This window comes from Cyrtonyx montezumae, unplaced genomic scaffold, assembly GCF_038088225.1.
Source record: "Cyrtonyx montezumae isolate F1298 unplaced genomic scaffold, pur_monq_1.0 scaffold_4, whole genome shotgun sequence".
Classification (NCBI taxonomy): Eukaryota; Metazoa; Chordata; class Aves; order Galliformes; family Odontophoridae; genus Cyrtonyx; species Cyrtonyx montezumae.
In genome coordinates this window covers 27,980,917-27,990,809 of record NW_027072045.1, presented here as the reverse complement: position 1 = coordinate 27,990,809, position 9,893 = coordinate 27,980,917, and positions in this window count along the sequence as shown.

Sequence of the window (9,893 nt, the reverse complement as noted above, 5' to 3'; positions counted from 1 at the left end):
TGGACTTGGAGTTTGGTGAGCTGACATGGCAACACGGGCCAGGCCTGGGGCTCCCTCACAGACATGGGAACTGGGGCTGGGATTGTCACAGCTCCTCCCAGCTTCAAACCTGTGGTAAACTTACAGGACAAGGGATGCTACACTCCTCAGGAGCCAGCAGGAAGGTGCCAATTGAACACCACTCACCAAGGCACAGTTATTAGCCATAGGACTGCACGGCTGGGACGGGACATGGCAGGGCAAGGGGCACACACGGGCACACTGCCAGGCGGGAACGTCCCACTCCTGGTCACCACACAGCTCACATCGCATTGCCTGGATTTCCCACTGTGACAGAAAGCCAGAACCTAGTGTCATCGTGTCAGAGCAAAAATGAGCAATGCCTCTAACAAACCCAAAGTAACAGCTCCACATTTCGATTACTCTTTTACGCCCAATTGGTCACATTTAATCTTGTGAAGAACCTGAAGCAGATATTTGCTTCAGTGCAATTACAGCCACATACAGAACACTGGCAAATGCAAACAATATAGAATTTCCACTTGACGGCAGATTAATTTGGTGTGATGTTTTCCCTTGAGAGGTCTTAAAGGCTTGCAGTTCTGAAAGTAACATACAGTTCATATTTATAGCGCTAGGGATGGTGAATGGAGAGAGAAGCATAAACTTGTTCTGAATTGAAGTTTCTTTTGCCTCCATACATAAAAAAAATTAACTGAGCACAGCACACTTCAAATGCATTTCTCATAATGCAATATGGAAACATGATTTCCCTGCAGAGTCTACAGAGAAATTCAGGTGGTGTTTCTGCTTCTATAAACACAGTAAGTAAAAAGCAAGTGATGCTAGAGACTAATTTCCTCCCAGGAACAGAGATGGCTCGTCCCTCAGAATGGGTCCCACCCTCTGAGACTGGAGTAAGTAGCCACGAGGGAGGTCACAGCTAATGATGGAAAAATCAGGGAAGTTATGGCTTTCACAGGCCTCCTGCTGGCTGCTGCAGACTGAGGTTGGGTTTCAGTGAGCCTGGTGGCTGGCAGCTCCTGGCACCTGGGTCTGCTCTGCCAAGCTCTGCCTGGGGACCCTTGGTTACCACAGCCCATGCTGAAGCTGTTTTGTGAGCTGTCTTTTCAGTTGCCTTGCTAACCACTGCCTTCAGCTCACTGTAACACTGGGAACGCTGAGCCAAATGGCACAACATGAAAGCACAAGGGGTGTGTGAAACACAGCAATCCCAAATCTCTGTGCATTGAGCCCATCAGGACAGGTCATAATTCCCAGCGAGCTGCATGTCTGGAAACATCTGTGGTTGCAGGGAGGAATTTAAAATGAACAGCTCCTCGGAGAGACTGAACCTAAATTTACCACAGCTGAGGCCTGGTAGCCATTGTGGGACTGCTTCAGCTGTCTGGAGAGTGCCCCAGATGCTCCACTGTGCTCAGCATGCAGCTGGAGGTAGGGTACTAGCAAGGCGGGAGCACCAAATGAACATCACGATCATAGGTGTGCAGTGAAAGAAGGAAAAAAAAAAAAAAGAAAGAACAGGAGGCAAGAGGTTAAAACACTGAACCAAAGACAATAACAGGTTTCCAGCCCCATGGCAAAGTTTTCCCTTTCTTCAAGAGCTGGACCAGTGACAGCACTGCTGTGAAGCCCAGAGGGTGGTGGGCATGTTCCCATCTCCTAGGATTTTCTCTGTCCCTGAGCAGACTAGATCATCTGAGTCCCCCATCCCCTCACCTCACACACGCAGCTCCACCGAGGGCTGCGATAGCACCAAGGTGTCAGGCTCAGCAGCCATCATGAGCTGCACACTGAAGTACGTTATTGCCCCTCTGTACTAGTTAAGCAGAAGCCTCTTAAATTTACAGCTGGAACCAAAACAAAGAAAATACAAACAATATTGGGTGTGGTTCCCTGTATACTATGCATTGCACCTTTCAGATTGAGAGTTGCTGACTCTGCATTGCAAACAGCCAGTCCTAGCTAGCATACAAGAGCATGACCCTGGAGGGCTGCTGCCAGGTTTGCTGCCAAGGAGCCAGCAGACAGAAATCCCATTTCCAGCCTGCATGTGTACATCCTCCTCAGGGCCTGCTGGAACCACACTTGTCCAGTGCACTACCTAAAAATCCCCTGCCCTAAAGCCTGTCGGTAGATACTGCAGGCAAGGAAAGTTAACAGACTGGACATATAGGTGGGGCAGAATGATATTTCTGACATCATCTCCTCCATGCCTACTCTTCAGCCAGTGCAGAGCAAATGCTGAGGATTATTTACAAACCCCTCCTCACCATGTGCCAAAGAACAGCCCCCAGCTCTGCAGTGGAGCTGTGCCTGCCCACCAGACAGCCCATGAAGAAGGATGGTGGTCCTAGCCCCCTGTCACAGATAAGGTACCTGGAATTTGCCTGAGCTCCAGCAGGTTGTTTGGGGAAAAGCACAGCAGGAATGCTCTCTAGCCTCCGGAATTGGCACAAAAGCATGAGAACAGTTTTCTCAGTTAAGATATCTTGCCTTCTGCAGCTTTTCCTCCCAGACTTTCAGCAATGATAAATACAGAGAGTATTGCTGCGGGCATGTCTGCACTGCATTATTTATCCTTCGGATTTGCACTTATGGTTTTATTTGTAAAAGGAAAGTGGGACCATAAATCTGCTCTGCAAAGAGCCAGGAGAAGAGAGGATAGAAATTTTCAACAAGTTGCAGGGAAGGAGATGCTGCCAAGGACAGGTTTCTCATGGAAAGAAGTGCCAGCCAGTATACTGTCCAGGTACAATGAGTGGTGACAGATCAGAGTGTCAGCCTTTTCCTTGCAGGTGCAAGGAAATTCATGTTTCAGAACGACACTGCTTTGTGCCACGTGAATCAGTGGCTCCCATTTCTGCTTTAACTTTGGCGTTGCACACCTAGACTGGGAGAGTTTTTGCTGCCTAACCCTACTGCTGTGATGAGATCTGCCCAGCTCCTGACTGCCCTTCCAGAACTGCAAAGCACTGTGAGGCCCACTTGCCAAATGCTATCTTCCTATTTTCCATTTCATGCTTTCTGATCTCAAGATTGAGCTACATCTTGCTGTGGAGAGGGGCTTCAAAACAGCTTGTGCTCTGCAAATTTACTTCATTGCCTAACATTCAAGGAGTATATGTAATTCCTGAAGCCAAATCAAACAGTAATCTGTGTCCTGCAAGGCTTTCAACAGTTAAGCCTTCTTGAAGCTACAGTTATTTTGCTTAGAAACTAGACCCTTGATCTATTGCAGGAGGCTGTGGTTCTAATAAAGTCAAACAATTTGCTCTTTGCAGTGTACTATTTGCAGTACAAGCATCACTGAGTTATACCGCTCCCCTTGCTGCAGCCTCCTGGAATCTCATCTGTTTATACACCACGAACACTTTCAGGAAGCACTCCTAAAAATACCCAGCAATGTTAGTGAAGGATCTGGTTCTGGTTCTCCTCCTGCTTTTGCCTCCAGAACATCCCTCTGTCACCCTCATGCACAACAAACGTGGCTGTTCAAACAACCTTATTCCCTTTGTCAACCTCTTAACAATCCTTTTCCATGCTCCTTCGCCAATAGCCATCCTGCACTCTGTCACTGAGCACCTTGTTGTGGGCACATGGTGTCCCACCTTGTGTTTTCTCATTTGATCACTAAGTTAAATTCTCAAATTCTTGGGTACACCTGTATGACAGCCCAATTTTCTGACAACGAGAGGCTGCCAAGTCAGGGTGAAAATAGCATCAGAAGAATAACATCTTTTTATTACTGTCTAAAGCAGCATTGGAAAACTGCAAAACATGATGCAGTACTCTCCATAAACCAACTTTTAAAATCACTCTCAGAGAAGTTACCCTGGAGACAAAGCATCTCCCAGAAGAAATACCTTTGCAAATAAAAACATTTTCATAGCAGTAGAAAACAGAATGTAGAAAATCTGCACAGCAAAACTCCTGACTATTGACAAAAAACAAACAAACAAACAAAAAAAAAACCCCACACACAAAACCATCAATTACTGAACTTCAGGTAACATTCAAAAGCAGATTTGGGATTCAACCCACATTTCTGAGCAGCTGACCTCTCTGCTTCTTAAGATGTGGGCAGAGCCTCTCCTCACATAAATCCCACTTGTCAAGGGATGAGGTCTTCCACCTGCTGCAGTCTGGTGCTGTTGGTTGACAACCATCCTCATGAACACAGACGTCTTCCAGTGCATCCAGTGGGCACAAAGCATGGACTGAGATTCACTGCGTCATCAAGGATCATTGTTCAGGTCATCCACATCATCAATGATTTGAAAACACACAGAAGAGAAATATTCAGCAGCCAGACCCTACAAACAAAGGATCAAATCTAGCTTTGTTGCTTGGTAGTAGGCAAAACCTACTCTTGTGGTTATGTCCTCCGTCTTCTGAAGGACAGCAGTGCTCTGCAAGTCCCATTTTATTAAAACAAAGTATCTAATTCTTCAATATTGCAATTCATCAGTTCATATAATGTTAAATATCAACAGTGAGCTATTCACAAAAATTTACAACCAAAACGATTCACCAAATCCCTCCAGATTACTTGTTGAGAATCAACAGTTTTTAGAAGAAAGTTCCAAACCCTGAGAAGCACAGAACTGCAAGTGAAATATTGATATTTTTCCACGAAAACATTTAGGTTGCTTACAAAAACAAGTAAATAAATAAATAAATAAATCAGTACTTCACAGAAACCCCACCCATCATTGGAAAACGATCAGCCAGCAAACAGCCAGCAAGGAATGATTTCCTCAGCTCTGGTGACAATTGGCTGTTACTCGAGTTATTCTGACACATTGTTTTGGAGAACATCTGTTTCCACTCCGACTCCTTTAACTTTCAGATGTGAAAAACAAAAGCTAATTTTCATGCCATGTCTCCCATCTTCAGTTGGCAACAGTTGCGTGATTATGAAGTTATTGTTACGCTGGATGATCTGTTTGTCAGTTTATATTTTCCTATCATACCTATTTTTAGCTGCTCATTAGTAATACTTGGAGCCTCTCCTATAAATCTTAAACATTTATAGCACATCTCGACAATTCATCAAATGGAGCCAACCTCCAAGGAAAGGAAACCCAAACCACTTCCCCCCCTGCTCAACTGAATGAGATTCAGATCCTTGTCTTTTAAACTTCAAACCCAACATTTTCCCATCTGCTCTTTATACACAACAGCCCTTTCGCTCTACACCAATATTTTATTCTCCATTCATAACTTTTTATCTCTCTCCAGAGGTTTCCTGATGCTTTTAGTCTGCTGGACTCATAGAAGACTTGGATTTTGGAGGTTTCTCCCCCCACCCTCCCCCACCCATGAAGGGGAAAAATAATCATTCAGCAATGAATGGCCACTTTTCATTATTCATTCACAAGAGAGACACAGCAGGATCCCAGGGCTGGACTCAAAGACATTTTTCTTAGCCATTTTTACAAGAGAGAAACAGCATTTCTAATCAGAGGCTATTGGACAATTAAATTTACTTTTTACCCTGTGTTCTATTCATTGAGTTGCATTCCCAATCCTCTGTCCATGCAAATACAGCAATCAACTGGCTGTACCACTCTTGTAGCGGTGACCATGCCTGGAGGTCCCAGTCTGTGTGACCTGACCAGGTGTCCCACATAAGGAACATTTCTGAAAGGTTTTGTCTATAATGGGCAATAATAAAATGACTGCAAGAAAAAATAAACAGGAAATACTGCCTGGCTAAGAGGTTCTTCCTTTGTGAAGAAATGTCCTCATTGCCAGGCAGGGCTCCTGGTGGCTCTCCTCTGCCTCTCCTGGGGCAACCTCAACCTTGCTAAATCTGCACGTTTGAATGTACAGTTTTGTACGTAATCAGCTGATACATGACTGGAACACACAACTGAGCGTTAATCAAGCTGACCATCTTTTTCATTTCCTGCATATTTGAATGAATCAAAGGAGACAACATGTAATAACAAATGAAAAGTGTACCAAAGAAAACGATCCTGGCATATGTGTTAGTCTAATAGAGCAGCTTAAATTTAAAAGAGATGAGGCATAGCTGCCTATGGGTTTTTAAGAAGCTGGGGAGTGTTTGGCACAAGGCAATAGCAGTAGAAACATACTTAAGAGTTTTCCAACAAAAGTTGCCTTACATCAGCTATCACGGCTCAACAGTTCACCTGATGTCTTTTCCTACCGTCGTTTTTCACGGGGAAAAATAAAAATAAGATAAAGCATTATAGTTTAGACTCAGTTCTGCTTTCACATAGTTAAAACCTGGCTCTAAGATCACGACAGCCTCCACAAAGTCTTCTAGCTCCTAACCCATCCTCCTTCACACTACAGACACACGTTGTCAATTTACCTGCATCTCTGCTATCCCAGATCCTTTTGATCAGATGTCAAGTATCAGTGCAATAGCAATCCATCTGGCCAGTCATACAAAAGCTTTTCAACAGATGAATACTAATACATCTTTATCAGTCTAGCCATACTGATGACAGTCATCCCAGTGCTCAGGAATGCTTGCCTGCCAATAATATACTGGTTTGCTTTAAAAGAGAGAGAGAAGGAAAAAAAAAAGTCTCTACTTAGAAAAAATCATGTCAAGCTAAAATTTCTGTATATTCTAGTAGTTCTCCCATTGCGCTTTTGGAGTGCTCTGGTTATACTGGCAGAACAGTGCACACTGACATAGTAGCTTTAAATGTGTAGCAGATATTTTGAAAAGACAGCAACTGTGCAGGCACAGTGATTCACAGAGATGAGAGATGACAGCAGCCAATCCGAGCAAATTAAAGAAAGTACCGTCACACAATGAAAATTTACATTAAAGCAACTCCACAAGAACTTTTCCCATGGAAAGTAAGTCAAAACCTTCACTAATTTCAAAGTAAATCTTGATTAAACAAAAGATTTACACAAACTGCAAGGTTTAAACCTTATCCAGATTTCCTTTAGCACTGGACATGTACAGAAGCAAGGTCCTGAAAGGTTTGCTATGGCAATTGCCACTTCGTTCCAGAATCACAGCTAGGCTCAGGCACACACACTCAACTCACCCCCTTATCCACCTGAGCAAGACCTGTTCCTCTGCCAGCACGGGATGTTCTGAGTCATCTGTTGTACCCATCCCTCCCCATCATATGGCTGTCTTTGTAACGTATGAAATCCTTTTATTATTATCATTTATTTCAAAGTCGATTTTTTTTTTTAATTTTCTTGACAAGAACAATAAACTTATATTTCTTCTCCTCTCCTCTGCCAAAGAAAGCTGAGTTTCTGTGGCAGATTTAGCAGTGTGCACCACACTGGGACATGAAAAAGCTACAAGAGCTAGAGCATTGCCACCTGGTACACCACAGACATCTCCTAGGGCTAAGGCAGCTGGGAGTGCACAAGGTTTCACTGACTTGACTGTGTCTTAAAGTGAGCAGTGCCGGGGAAGGGGGCATCTATACATATATATTACAGCATTATCAAGATCCTTGACACTGGGACACTTAGCATAGCTCTTCACTCACCAGCAGCCCAAACCCCACTCTGCTGGCTTCTGGAGGGAGCAGCGCTCTGTGAGCTGCCAGCCATGCTAATGTCACTTACACTGAAGTGATTCCCACCAGGCAGGGGAAATTTGACCAGGCCCTGTGTTATCACAGACAAAGGGATGGAACAAACCTGTGTCTCAATTAGTAAGGAATCATCTACTCACAGAACTGGAACCGATCAATTTCTTTTTTAACATCTGGAAAGACCAAATAATAATGCAATTTATGTGAAGCTTCAGACTTCAGACGGACGATTTGACTGCATTAACCTGTATGATGGTGTGTGAATCATCCAATTTTTAAGCTATCCTTCAGCAGAACGGTACACACGTACTCACAGATGAAACTGACGGTAAAAGCAAGGAGAAAGTTACCCACCGCCTTAAAGTAAGGACACTGATGTTTGAAGGAGCACACTTGGTAACACTGAAAACAACATTATTTGATTTTGCAGCTAATAGTATCAGTAATCCACGGCATCAAGAGCTATAACTCAGGAAAGATTCACAACTCAGGCCTGACACTGGCAGGGTGTGAGATGAGCCCTGTGACCCAGCCAAGGACCAGCCTGCAGCCAGCCAGGGCAGCGCTCAGACTGCTGTCACCTCACCTGCCCTCCAGGCTCCCCTCCAAACCTTCCTCTGCTGCTGCGGGATGCTTTGGCCATGACCACAACCACTGCACAGCTGGGCAACCAAAGAGAGGGGAATGGGGCAGGATGCAGCAGGGACTGAGGGACAGGCACCCCGAACCAGCCAGAGATCCCCAGCTCATCATGTCTGAAGGCCTGAACCCCACCTCGCCCGTTGCTCTTGAGCATGGTGATGCTTTGTCCAGGTTATTTTTCAGAGGCACTAATAAGGACTTGAAGTTTTCACAGCCCTGTCACGACTGCCTGAAGGATTTAGGGTGCAAGCTGAAGACTAGCAGTAATTTCTGCCATTGCAGTGTAGCACCGCTCTGGAGACACTGACTGTATTTATAGCAGTCTGGAAATTGCACTTCTGCTCACCAACTGAACCAGTTCCCTGAACTGAATGCTGCGGCTAATTGAGAGAAGACTGTCATACAGCAGCAGCTAAATTTACTGCTGGACCTCCAGATCAGGTTGTGCTGACTGCGTTGTGACAGCAGCTCTAAAGGAGGTCATGCTCATTTCTAAATTTTCCCTCTAGGAACAAGAGTTCTTCTGCATCTGCACTGTTAGGTTTCTATTTATAGCCTTGAACCCTGTGATGTAACCTTCCTTTTTGTTTCCAAGGAAACAATATTTGATGTATTCTACTTTCAAGATTTTCCTCCTTTTGGTTCCCCCCCCCATCTCTTCTCTCCCTCCCTTTTTTTTAAAGAGATAAGTCAATAGGTAAAGCTGGACTTACCTGTGGTGTGCAGCATAGCTCACTTTCTCTCTCTAACTAGATTTTTCACATTTCTGGAAAAGTCAAGACAATTCAGAAATATGCTTAGCAGTGATTTTATGTACTATTTATGCACATTATGGTAAATGAGCTATAGTTGAAATAGACAACAACTCCAGCCCTTATTCCTGAAAAAAATCCAGTTCTGCACCTTGAGCACAAGTCCTCTTTTCCTGGAAAGATTCCTCAGCCCTTCTCAGTGATCATCTATCCATCAACCCCACATTTCTGTTCCTCCTGCCTTCTCCTGCCATCCCCTGCCACTGCCCTCCTGGCAGCAGGGAGTTTCCATCCACCCTCTGTATGCTCCTCTCCAGCACAGGGCATTTGTCTCAGATCTGCTGTCACTCTGAGTTCACTTTCACTCACGCGAGATCTTCAACACGAATGTTCTTTTAGAACTCTTGGTTGTCACTTTGCAATCTGTGAATTGTGAAACGTACAAGATTGAGGCCGTAATTCATACTGAAATCAGCATCTGCAACAGCTGGAATGAAGCGTGCTGAATGGGTTCCTGGAGAAATGCAGGTGCTCTGGAGTCTCAGTGGAGGGTTACGCTAACAGCCTTCCCAAAAATCCTCATTGCTGGCATGGTAATGCAGATGGGCTGAATGGTGCGGGAGAGCCAAGCTTGCCTCACAAAAGTAAGTACTTCAACACTGCATAAAAATTAAGAGTAGCAATGCTCAGTGCATAAATACTGATGCTTAATTCTGACTGGGATGCACTCATTTGTTACTCTCCTGCCTTGTGCCTCAGCTCTTTAAAACAATAACTAAGATGGACTGATGGTCTTCTGCTCTGTGTACAGTGAAGTTATGGACAGAAATTTTTAACACTCTCCATTCAGAGCATAAAAGGACAGGTTAAATCCCAACCTAAAGGAGATGACGTGGACCAAGAGCACTAAGTAACAGGTTGCATG